At 47.2% G+C, this 13256-nt stretch overlaps 1 protein-coding gene across 3 annotated transcripts in view; it reads left to right on the top strand.

The window, feature by feature from the left end:
* Positions 1 to 13256, top strand: part of TET3 (tet methylcytosine dioxygenase 3) — a 97752-nt gene that overhangs the window by 34673 nt on the left and 49823 nt on the right. The window lies entirely within an intron of this gene.

Below are 13256 nucleotides of genomic sequence, written 5' to 3'. Positions count from 1 at the left end.
ACCCAAATGAGATGAAACCCTTGTACTCATGTGAGTAAAATCCTACCTGTTGTTATCAATGTTGTTACCTACAGCCTTGGGGCTGATAGTGTCACTTCATTCTGCTGACCTGAGCTCTAATTTAGTGTCAAGTTTTTCTCTCTGTCCTCAGAGGAATCACAAGTTCAAAAAAGAGGTGGTAGAAGAAGGAAGGAAACTACCCCAACAGTCAATATGTGCCATGGGAAAGTAGCAAAATACAAGAGAACCTAGACATTCAACTTCAGGGGATATATGTGTCCTATTAACATTTGGGGAAAGTGGCACAACACTTAAAAATGAAATTCTTGAAGAAGAGTTAACATTATGGAAAAATAGTTGATACAGTAAGGGAAAAAATTAGCATTAAAAAACCCAGATGTACTTGTGACCTTGATTTTGTAAATTAAATGCATGTTGCACAGGAATAAGGTGCCAAATGTAAGCTGTAGTCATCTCTGGGAAATGGGAGGTTCTTTTTACTTATTTTCCACTTCGCACTGACAGAACCTCCTGTTCTTCCATCTCTCCCAGCATCTTCTACTGAAACTTATTCTTTAGCCCCCATGTTCTTAGGACTTCTCTTTATTTATATAAATAAATAAATAAATAAATATATCATCCACCAGTCTTCTCTGGCTCTGTAATGAGTGTTTAGTATGCCTTTGATATTCTTTGTAGCTACACAAAGGGCAGCTTCACTTGGAGGTAAACTCACAGCGTCAGTTTTCATTGCTTTCATCATCAAAGCCGCAGAGTATATAACAGATCTATGCTGCCCTTCACCGTTTAGAGAGAGTGGAGCAGTGTCTACCTTTCAGAAACTTTAGTGGGACCCAAGACAAGTGCAAACACCTGAACAGTCTCTGTCTCTGAAGCAGACGGCTGCTTGTCCATCGCTGTGGGTGTTACCAGTGCCTGGAAGTGGCATTTAGGTCGTAAATGCTCAGTACCTATTTGGAGGGATAAATGAAAGGATATGTAATTATATGTATGTGTATATGAAAGATAGGATTGTGCTAAGGTGCTGATAGCATCAGTAGGTGAAATTTCATAATCCTGTGGGGCTATAGCTGTTTTCACTCCTTCTAAAAACTACCTTCCCTCTGTTGTCATTGCCTGCATGGTTTTGTATAGTTGTAATCATGACTTTCATAAGTTGCAGTATTCTGTAATTTTTACTACCCATTTTATCCAACATTTTCCCTTGATGTCCATAATGTATGTTTTTGGTGACTGTATAATATGCTGTATAATATTATATTTTAATATAATAATAAAAAACTGAGTTGTTTTACAATTAACCAAACTGCTTCCCTCCTCCTGAGTTTTCAGTTTTCACTAATGTGTGGAAAAGATTTCTCAGCAAATTTATAAACCTAAGTTTCTAGGAGCAGCACTATGAACTGGAAGGATATTTATTGCCCTTAATGCATCCATCCATCCGTCTATTCATCCGTTCATCTGTCTATGTCTGTCTGCTACATACTTGCTTACTTTCACTACTTCAACCAAAAGAGAAGAGTGAAGTAGTGAATTAGGAGGCACCCTGGCCTGGGAGTTGGGGAGATGTGGGTTCGAGGCTCCGGATAGAGTATGACTGATGGTGGTGTGCTGGGGTGAAAGCAGAGGTGGGCTGGCCGGTCAGGGAGCCAGTCATTGCTGCGATGGTGCCTGTGAGAGAGAAGAGAGGAGAAAAAGGAAAGGGGCAGATCTGAAGTACTGTCCAGAGGAGCAGTTAACAGGACTGGGCTCTGCCTGTGTATGGAAACATACAGAGGGAGAATCAAAGGTTTCAGCCAGGGTACTGAAAGGAGTTTTTACCTGAATTAACAACAACAGCAAAAAGGCACGTCCAGGAGGCACGTTTCAGGAGGAAGAGTTGCTGGGAAAGGGGGACAGGTGCTGAGTTAGGTTTTAAATGTGTTGGGCATAAGTTGCATCCGAGTGGAAATGTCTGGTGGCTGGAGAGCAGAATGGGACCTTGAGGAGCAGGGAAGGGAAGCTTTTGGATTATTAGGTGGAGTGAAGTTTCCAGGAGAGATGAGAGGGTGATGGTGGAAGGGTGGAGAGCAGCTCTGTTGAGGGGAGGGAGGAGGAAAAGGAGAATGGAGGAGGGAGGGAGCCCGCAGCATCACAGAAATGGAGGTGGTGGGGGGAGCAGAAGAGTGGGGGCCAGCAGCAAACTAGGACTCCCGTGGCCTTCCCACCACTCCCACCTCCCACCCCCGACCCTTGGGGGCAGATCACAGATGAGGGGCCCAGGTTCCTGTGCCCTCTTTCTCCAGCACTACATGCAGGACTTTCAGGTGAACAGGGACAAGAACCCAAATCCCTGGCATCTCTCAGTGGTCTGGCTAACAGACCAGCAGTGACTGCAGATAATGAGACTTTACACTGAGGTGTGTTGTACGATTTCCCAGGGGTTCAGGATGACTAGAATTTATTCACACTCCCTAATTTCCTGTCTTTTGGACAGCACCAGGCTGCCCCAAATGGCAGCTTCCCCTTTCCCACTTCCTAGCTTGCTGTGTGAAGTCAGTCTCACTGAGCATGGAGACTCCTTTGTCAAAAACTACTTTTCCTCCAGATTTTTTGAGGGGATGATTTAAAGATTCATTTCTTTGAGTGAAAAAAAGTTAAGTCCTTTTGAATTCTTGAGAAAGGAATAGATGGGGGCAAAGTAACTTCATAGGGGTCCAAGTGAGAGGCTGAAACCCATAGTCACTGAGACTGGCGTGCAAAAGTGGGCACCTATTTTCCAGCGGATGAGAACCTGGTTCTGGGAGGCTATGGACATCGGCTGCCAGCTCCATTGCCAGGCTTGGCTTTTGCCCCTCACCCATTTTGAGCTTTATAGTGTGTTCATTAACCTGTGTGTACCTCCTTTGCTCACCCATCAGAAGGATGTTGGGTTGTTGAAAGACTTGAAAAGATTGCATTTAAACATGAAAGTTCTTGCTTAATGCTGAGCTTAGCACATATCACTCAAAACTGTTAGCTGTCATCATCAGGTCATTGTTGTCCTCTCACCCTCATCCCTTTGACACACCTGCCCTGCCAGTAGGTCTTGTGAGGTTTGGGACACCTTTAGGGTGAGTGCATGGGGCCCTTAGTCAAGGATTGACTTGCTCCCAGTGGCTGGTGGTATTGGTGGTGTTTTCTTTCTCATTTCCTGAGCTTTGAGACTTTTAGGATAGGAGGTAGATGGTGAGAACTGGGTGTGAGCATCAGGTGGATGGAACTGTGCGGCCTGGTCTCCCTGGGAACTGATGGAGCAGTTTTTGGCCTGGGCTGTGCGCTGCCCCACTCAGACTGTGGCCCCAGCAGCTGCTGTGTGTGTGTGTGTGTGTGTGTGTGTGTGAGTGAGCTGCTGGAGGGTGTGTGTGTGTGTGTATGTGTGTCAACTGCTGGAGGGTGTGTGTGTGTGTATGTGTGTGTGTCAGCTGCTGGAGGGTGTGTGTGTGTGTGTGTGTTAGGGGAGTCAGGCTCTTGCTGTCTAGCCGAGGAGCTGCTGCTGCATCCTGACCTGGTTCTCATGTTGGCAGCCTCAGAGGCAGCTGCTGTGCCTTGCGCCAGGCCTCAGATGTGGTCGGCTCTGTTTCCACCAGCTGGCCTGGCCAGCAGCCACTGGCTGCTTGAAGCAGGGGCTTCTCTCAGGAGGGCCAGCTCATGCTGCCCTGGCCACCAGTCGGGGTGGGGGGGATGGGGGGCGGGGAGCCTGCAGGGTGGCCCTGCCCTCCTTCCCACCTCACCTGTGCTGCCCTGGCTACCTGCAGGAAAGACAGGCGGCAGTGGTAGGACTTCTGCTTGGGTCAGAGTTGCAGAGCTTTACTCTGGACTTCTGGTCAGAGCACAGCAAGTTACAGGGACCTTTCAATGGGTGGGGAGTTTCAGGATCAGCACCCTACCTCAGCCAGACCCTGTCTTTCCCACCCAGAGTACTGCTCATCTCGTAGAATTTTTCTTAACTTCCTGCATATGTGTGATGCGTGTGTGTGTGTGTGTGTGTGTGTGTGTGTGCTGTAACACAAACAACTCTCTAGCAACAGAAATAGCAAGGAAGTTCATGCAGAATTCCCCTCCCTGAGGCTCCCTTCCTGTCTTTGTTCAGAGGTGTGTGGAGTGTGTACAGAATTTCAGGTGTGCTATAGGTAACTCTGTTCTTATACTTTCCCCCAAATAAAAATATAATACCTACAGTACATTCTAGAGACTATCAAGTAGAAAATATGAGGCTTGATGCATACTCTGAGGTTTGCCATCTGTGGAGAGAGCAAATATGGAGTGTTCAGACTCAGGGCCCTGGTAGCCAGTGCGTACACCACACACACTCACACACATTCACACTCTCTCCTGCAAAAGCAGGCAGATGTGCACATACTGTGAAAGGGCTCCCCTAAAAGTCTCTTTCCTCACTCACAGATTTGTTTCATCAGTGAATCCCAGAAGGAGAGACTCCTCTTAAGAGATGAAGAAATTGATCAACTCTAGATGGAGCATGCCATAAATACAACCGTGTGCTATTAGAGGTCATCCATTTGGTGTGGGGAAGAAGGAATTGGCCTCATGTAGAGGTGGCTGCTCAACTCCAGGACTGGGAAACAGGGTGGGCTTGAATAGCTTCTGGGGAACAGGGGAGCTGACTGCAGGTGTGGGGGGTGGGGAAGTGCTGAGTGGGATTTACTGGCCAACTGGGTGGGGTGGGGAGCAGCTACCACTGTCTTGGACATCCAGGGGAATTCATCCTTGGAGATTCCACTGTAGCGGATGTGCCCCAGACTGGCCCTGCCTCCTGGCATTGGCCTTTGGGAGGTTGACTGCAGACTACTCATCCAGGTGAGAACACCTCAGACGGGTTTCTTCTAACATAGGGTGTAACTGCTGATGGTCAGCTTAGCAGCCCCCTGGACTCTGCCTCTTCTAACTTCCCCTTTCCCAGAGGCCCTAAGAAGGTATGTCAAGGAGGACTTTGACCTCTCCAGATAATAGTCTTTATCCTCCCTCCTCCCTTCTACTTCTCTTTGATGGAGGATTCCTTGCTGCTCTGGTTTCTATGTGTTGATAACTCTTGAGAGCCAGGAGAGGCTTGGAGAGCCTGGTGTCATTTCTGCATCCCTCACTGTGTTATTGATAAAATGAGGTTTTTAGAGTGGAGTTCTGGGGGCCTCTGGAGCCCCTCAGGTCGGGAGGGAAGCCCATGCTGAATACCTGCGGATGTCCTGGGGGTTCATAGTGTAAGGAGGGAGGTGGCTGCACAGGAGGAGGCAGGCGGGACCTCGGGAATCCTGACCAGACAGAGTGCAGGGACAAATGCCAACTAAGCTTCTTGGGCCCCTTGAGGAGGACCTGGCATCTTCTGAAGGTGAGAACTGCGAGTGGAGTGGCGATGCTGTATGTGCACGTCAACTCTTGTGGAGGTGGAGAGGAATTCAGTCTTCTTGGATCTTAGAAGGGCATTTACTCTGTCTGTCTTTCCATAACAAACCCTGCTATCCTTGAGGAGGGGGATGCACCCCTAGCTTAGACAAGGCCAAGCGTCCTGCTGATACCATGAGGCCAGAAGAAACCTGGTAAGGTTGATTGTGCAGCTCCTGAGGGCAGGGTGTGGTTTTGCACCTGAAGATAGCAGTAAGAAGGGAAGGGACCCACTTTGGTGGGCCTCTCTGTGGAGGGCACGGGGGCGTTGGGCTAGTCCAAGGTGAGTTGTCAAGTTCCTGAGTCCTGTGTGGCAAAGGCATTCCCCATGGCACTGGCAGCTTTGCAGACCCCTGCAGTGTGTGCCCTGTGACATGTGCTGTAACGGAGGAGTGGCCAGAGCTTCGTGGGCCATGGATGAAGAGGCTCCAGCCAGGCCATGGGAGGAGCAGCAGCAGGTCTTTGGGACACATGCTGAGTGTTCTCTGCTCGTTCTTTAGGTGCTTCCGAAAGCTTCCAGTGTAGTTGGTCCTATTTCCCCAACAGAAGGCGGCTGTGTGCAGTGACTGTGTAGGAAGTGGTTCAGATCCTGTGGTGGGCAGGACTGGCCAAGGGGGAGTTCATCAGGAGGGGGTTGATCCGGTTTCTTGTCTCACCCTCTACGTTTAATCATTTGCTACTATAACCACACTTCATCCCCATCTCTCTGCTTTTGCCTTAGTTCAGGCCCTTATTATCGCAGATCTGGGCAATGCATTAATCTCCTAACTGTTCTTCAGGCCACCAGCTTTATAGTCTGCAGTCTGACTACTGCAGGGACACCTGAGGGCCCCTTCTAAAATGTAAAGCGCTTTGCTGTGTTCATGCTGTGAGCCCCGCCTGTCCATCCCACACTTGGGCTCAGGAAGTACTCAGCAGTGTACCCTTACACAGGCCTGCTGTGCCTTCTCTTGATCTGTTTTTTGCTGTGCTAGTCCCTCCAATTGGATTCTTCTTCCTCCTCCTGCCTCCAAAATACCTGCCCCACTTTGAGCCTCATCCCAAAGGTTACTTCACGGTGAGACCATCCTTGACATGTGATCCACCGCCCTGCACCCCTGTGCAGACCACTTTCACAGCACGGATGTGCTCTGGGTGTTGTGTGTTTATGGTCTGGTTCCCCCCTTTCACCTTATAAGCTTCGTATGTTACTGCAATATCATCTGGCTTATTGTTGGGTATGCCCCACATTAGTGGCATAGAACACTCAGTTTATTGTACACATGGGATCTTTGGGTCCGGAAGTCAGACAGGCAACAGTGTGGGTGGTTTGTCTCTGTTTCTTGATGTTTAAGGCCTCAGCTGGGAAGACCTAAATCTGGAGGTAACTCAACCACTGAGCTAGAATTCGTGTAGGATCCTCCTTCATACACACGTTTGGAAGGTGATGCCAGCTGTTGGCTCGGACTTTGGCCCAGACACTTACATGTGGCCTTTCCATATGGCCTGGGCTTCCTCATGGCATGGTGGGTGGATCCCAAGAGTGACTGTCCCTAGAGAACTTGGGAGAGGCTGTATTGCCTTTTATGATCCAGCTTTGCAATCCACATAGTGTCACTTCCACCCTGTCACAAGCCCACCCAGATTCAAGGGGAGGGAACGTAGACCCTATCTCTCCACGCAAGGAGTGCATATGGGATGGAGGGATTTTAGTGGCCATCTTTGGAAAATACAATTTGCCATGCTTGCTAAGTGCTTGATGCATACAGATGGCCTTCTTAGATTCTGAGATTGAGAAAGGGTGGCCCATGAGGAAGTTACTAAATTGGTGGCTGGGAGTCTTGAGGGAGACTGAGTTGTGATCAACAGCAGAGATGGTTGGGTCGGTGAGGGGGCTTGGGGACACACAGAGTTGCTTAAAGGAGCCACTGTTGGCCAATTAAAAAGTGTGCACACACACCAAGGCCCCAGTTCAGAGGGCAGGCATAGAAAAGGAGGAGATAAGAGAGGCATTCACGTTTAGAACTGCTTGGATCTGGTGTCTAGGCGCATTGGAAGAATACGGATGGCGTGCAGCTTGGGAACATTGGTGAGAGCAGGAACTGGCACAAACAGGAGCTGGAGGTGGGAGGGGGAGGCCAGTTCTGTTCCAGACAAGCTGACTCTCAGTGGGTTTATAATGCATTCCAAGGGTTGGAGCTAGCTGGAGGTCAACTGAGAGGTCCAGACAAAACACAGATGTTGAGGGACATCCTCAGGGTAGTGTCTGCTGGAGCCCAGAGGGGAATGAGAATCGAGGGGGGAAGTGCAGAAGGTTGTAAAGTAGGGCATTTCTTCCTTTTTAATATGTTTTTTTATCAAAGTGTAGTTGATATACAGTATTATATTGGTTCAGTGTGTGATTTGACAGTTATCTTTGCTATTAAATGCTCACCCCAGTAAGTTCGTTTACATCTGTCCACATAGATGTTACAGAACTATTGACTATACTCTCTATGCTGTACTTTCATCCATGACTGATTTATATTATAATTGAGATATTGTGCCTTTTTGTCCCATTCACCCACCCATCTCAACCCATCCCTCCTGCATGGTAATCACCAGTCTCTTCCCTGTGTTGACGAGTCTGTTTCCGTTTTGTTCATTGGTTTTGGTGTTGTCTTTTTTAGAGTCCACAAGTAAGTGAAATCATACGGTATTTGTCTTTCTCTGCCTGGCTTATTTCACTTAGTGTAATACCCTCTAGGTCCATCCACGTTGTTCCAAATGATGACTTTTTTCCTTAAGCCATTCATTTATTGATGACACTTTGGTTGCTTCCATATCTTGACTATTGTAGATAATGTGGCAGTAAACATAAGGGTGCATGTATGTTTTTGAATCAGTGATTTTGTTTTCCTCAGGTATATTCCCAGAAGTGGAATTGCTAGGTTGAATGGTGTTTCTATTTTTAGTTTTTTGTGGAATCTCCAGACTGCTTTCCACAGTGGCTAGACCAATTTATATTCCGTGTAGGAGGGTTCCTTTTTCTCCATTCCTCACCAGCATTTGTTATTCCTTGTCTTTTGGATTGTGGCCATTCTCACTGGTGTAAGGTGATACCTCCTTGTGGTTTTGATTTGCATTTCTGAGCTGGGACTTTGACAGAGCCTAAATAGCCTCCAGCCTCATCCAGCAGTTGTTCCCCCTGCCAGTAATCACCACAGAACTGCTTGGTTTTGGTAAGAACTTGCCACCTCCCCAGCTGTTAGGGAGACAGGGTTCATGGCATTTTTTAGTACCTTAAGTTTTAAAACTCTTCCCTAAATTGAGCCTAAGTTGTTCTCTGTAAAGCTTTACCCATTTTTCTCATTCCAGCGCTTAGGGACACTCCAAGCAAGTATAGCTCTCTTCTCAAATGAGAGATCTTCAGATGTTTAAAGACCATCTTGAGCTTTGTCTTTAGAACCACAGGGACCCCTGTGTCTTACAGTTTTGAACTGTCCTGCTTGCTCCCCTGTGCCCCCTGGGAGGGTGCAGCCCCAGAGGGAAGTCTGGGTCCTGCTCAGTCAGGTCATAGCTGTGTGTGTGTCCGGTGATGGATTGGGGCCTGTGAGTGGACTGTGGAATCAACTTAGGTGGTTGCAACCTGCAGGAAAGAGACAGGGAGGGAGGGACTGATTCATGTTTGTAGTAAGGGGAAATACTATTTTGCTAATTTGTCATATATATGAATATTAATGGATCATGTGGTAAAATGTGTTTTTTACTGTGGATTATGGTAAAGAAGTTTGAGAAAACCCTTGGGTCAAAAGACCTTTTGAAGATGCGAAATCACATCATACTGAGTGTACCATCACTTACAGTCTCTTATCCCTCCTGATTCCTAAGATGTTTTTATGTGTACTGCTGCCATTGCCTTGTGTTTCTTCCATCTTTAATTTTCACGTTTGTGGTTTGGGGCCTAAAATGTAAGACCCTATTTATCCAGTTAGATTTCCTTCTCTTTCTCTCCAACCTTTTGACCTTTTGGCATCTGGACCTGTCATTCACCATGGCTTTATCCCTCCTGTTTTCAAATCTGACCACTTAATACACATGCCTTCTCTATCATTATTGATAATATGTTGAACAGGACAGTTGTGAGGACAGAGCCCTGTGGCAGACCACTAAAGGCCTTCCACCAGTTGATACCCAACCCGTACTTGGAGCATGGTCCGTCAGCCAGCAGTTGGAGCCAATCCAACTGGCCTGTAACTCTCCATAGTTGCCCCTCCAAGGATCATGATAGAGCTTGTGAGACATGACTGTGTCCAGCCTGAGTCACAAGCCCAGATGCCTACAGGGCCTTGGCAAATAACACAAATGAATGAAGTGATAATTCAGACAGATGCCATGGCATTTTTTAGTATCTCTAAGTATGAAAACTCTTCCCTAAATTGAGCCTAAGTTGTTCTCTGTAAAGCTTTACCCATTTTTTCTCATATCAGCCCTTAGGGCCACTCTAAATGAGTATAGCTCTTTTCTCAAATAAAAGATCTTCAGATGCTTAAAGACCATCTTGAGGTTTGTCTTCAGAACCAGAGGGAACTGTGTCTCTTGCTTGCTCCCCTGTGCCCCCTGGGAGGGTGCAGCCCTTGTGTGCATGACTCTGTCAGCATTTATCACAGACTACTATTATTCAAGCAGCTTGACCCTTGGCCTTGGTTTCAAGGAGGCAGTGCAGAGAGGCAAAGCTCAGGGTAGGCTGGAGCAGTAGCCACAGCTCAGCTGTAGACAGGGTTGCCAGGCAGAAGTGTGGACCTACAAAGCAATCTTGGTTTCATGGGAAGTTTGATTATTTTAATGTTGGCAAGACAGGTAAATAAAAACCTAATGCTGTATTGGCTGTACCAAACAGATCTGAGGCAGATTTGGCCTGCCGGCCTTGTTAGCCAAGATGTCTCCCCCTCTGCTGGTCCAATGGCCAGGTGACACAAAGCAGTACGATAGACATTGATGGGTTGATGGCCTTGGGGGACCCTGGTTCCTAGTGGTTCCTGTCTGTGGCTGTCCACTGAGGAATCTTACATGGGACTGAGAGTTGGGAATGATGCTTGCCCTTTTCTTGACTGTCGGCACCTTCTCCTGATGACAGATTTCCTCCAGAAATACTGGCAGATGGTGAGGAATTATCAGTAGGATCTCCTAGCTGGAAAACTGGAAATCAGAGTTTCTTAAAATCCCTCCATCTATCCTGGCTTCACTTCCTTCATTTCTGTGTCTACTCTTCCCAGTCCAAGGAATATTTTTCTTCCCAGGAAATTCAGAGGCATGAAAGCCAGTCTAACCCTTCCTGGTTCTCAAACCAAAAATAACTTTTTAAATATTTTTAGTTGTCTTGATCATTTTGGGGAAGCCTCAGTTCATGTAGCATTAGTCTTCCTGACCCTGTTTCGGTAAAGCCATGCTACTCTCTCATGTTTCTTCTCAGTGATGCATGCTTCTCTGTCTTTTATATGTAAGCATGTAACATGCGACCCCTTCAGATTTTGTGGCCTTTGTGGCCACATGAGGTTTCTAAGAAGGAAGGGAATGCTGGGTGATCCATTCCTAGAGGAAAGGTGTGTGTTCTTAGTTCTGAAAGGTAGTCTTCCACCAGGGTCAGGGAAAGGCTGGCATATTCCGTGGCCAGTGAGGGATGGGCAGCCTTTTGCTGTAACTGCAGCAGCAATGGGCAGGAGGCACTGAAGTCATTAAGATTTGGGCCTTGTCTTGAAGGAACTACTATCTGGAGGGGGAGGCAGCTGCTTTAATTATAGCAGTGGCTTGTGGTGTAGATGCTGACAGAGGCATGCACAAGGTGCCATGGGGACCCAGGGAAAGGAGCCACTGGTAAGTCTGTCAGCCAGGTTAGGGGGGAGGTGACATTGAGGGATGCTTGAAGGATGAGGCAGAGTGGCCTCACAGAGGCTGGGAAGGGCATCCAGGGAATGAGAACTGCATGTGCAAAGCTCAGAAAAGCGTGCTGAAAAAGTGTAAGGATCCTTTGTGGCCAGAATTGGGGCAGTGACAAGGATGAGGTGAACCACAGGCTGGGGTCTCTGTTCACCTCCTTCAGGGCTGATCCAAAATCCCAGCTTCCAGAATCCACCACTTCAGACCCATGAAGCCCGTGTTTCAGAGTCTGGGCACTAGTATAATTTTAATCATGTATTAAATACACTTTATGTTCCACCTGAGGGACTAATTTCTTTTTAACTTTTTATTTTGATAGAATTGTAAAACTTACAGAAAAGTTGCAGGAAGAGTACCTGGGACTCCCATATACCCAAATTGTTTGCATTTTGCCTTATTTACTTTATTATTTTCTCTGTGTTTATATATATATTCTTATTATATACATGTAACTTTTCTGAACCACTTGAGATGAAGTTGGGGGTACTGCATCCCTTTAACCAAGAGTACTTCAGTCTGCATGTGTCCTGAGTATAACGAGCCAACTGGAGACGACCGAGAGGGTCACAACGTGATCTTGTCCGCATCTGTGCCCAGGTTTCACCAGCTGTCCCCGTGATGCTGTGACTCCTCCTCAGACCAGGGTCTAACCCGTGAGCAGGTGTTTGGCTCCCTTGCCTCTTTAGTCTCATGTAAGCTGGGAGGGGTGTTTGTTTTCCTTGTCTTTGAAATTTTGAAGAAATCAACCCTGGTGTTTTTGAGCATGACCTTCTGTTTGGGTTTATCTGATGTTTCCTCATAATTAGACTCAGGTTATACATTCTGGCTGAAGTTCCACCTGATCAGTGTTACATCCTTCTTAGTGTTTCGTGTCAAGAGGCTGTGATGATGATTTGTCCGGACACTGGTGGTGATAATGGTGATCATTTGGTGAAGATGTGTCTGCCAGGTATCTCCACTGTAAAGTTACTAGTGTAGTTAATGTAATTTTTGAGGAGATGTTTTGAGACCATGTATATACCCAGAGCCTCATCAAGCTTTCATATGCTAGTTGTAGCATCCACTGATTACTTTCTAAATCCATCATTCCTCCTCTGTCTGTTGGCATCCTACTGTAAGGAAGAGCTTGCCTTTCTGGAGGGGTGAACCTTGCAAACTGAATTCTGCGTCTTTGTATTAGCGTTTACCTTGCTGGCTGGGCCCCCGGCCGCCTTCCTCTTGTGCCCTCCTCCCCTTCTGTATGCTTTGGTGGACATCGGGTATATAATGGTAGTTCCTGGGCTTGGGGAGAGGCCTGGGTGTTCTTCCAAGTAGCAACCTGCTCTTCGCAGGCATGACAGGCTCGGCATGGGGCTAAATGCTCACCATGTTAGATTGTCAGCATCTCCCTCAGGTGTGAGGCTAGGAGTGGGAATGTCATCCTGTCACCAGCTCTATGAGCTCAGCCTGGGGCTTAACTGAGGACAGTAATGAGCAGAGAAAAGAACTATGGGTTCCTTCTCACTGTGAAGTGATTGCTGATCCCTTGTCCAGGCTGAATTTGTTGATCAAAGCTGCTCATTCCCTGCCTGTACGCACACATTTCACATGTAGGCTTATTGCTGCATGGTATGCTGGTTAGCTTTCTTTCTCTTTTGACAAGAAATAAAATCACCATGGTCTGGGTGCCACTGCGGTCGTTGTGAGTTAAAGATGTTTCTGTGAGTCCTTAACAAATGTTTGGCTTCAGGGGAGCCTCATCAGGTTCATCAGTCTGAGGCTCTAAAAGGGTCTGAGCAACATTCCAAATTCTGCATTAGGATCTTTTGAAGATCTGCCTTCCATTTCTTCTAGTGCAGCTAGATAGGAAAGGAGATGAGGGAAGATGATCTGAGCTCTAAACTGTATCAGAAACAGAGTGGGTTTGCAAGAAAAGCAGGCTTATG

This window comes from Manis javanica, chromosome 1, assembly GCF_040802235.1.
Source record: "Manis javanica isolate MJ-LG chromosome 1, MJ_LKY, whole genome shotgun sequence".
Lineage (NCBI taxonomy): Eukaryota > Metazoa > Chordata > Mammalia > Pholidota > Manidae > Manis > Manis javanica.
The sequence above is the reverse complement of the archived record's forward strand: the minus strand, read 5'-3'. Positions and strand labels throughout refer to the sequence as shown.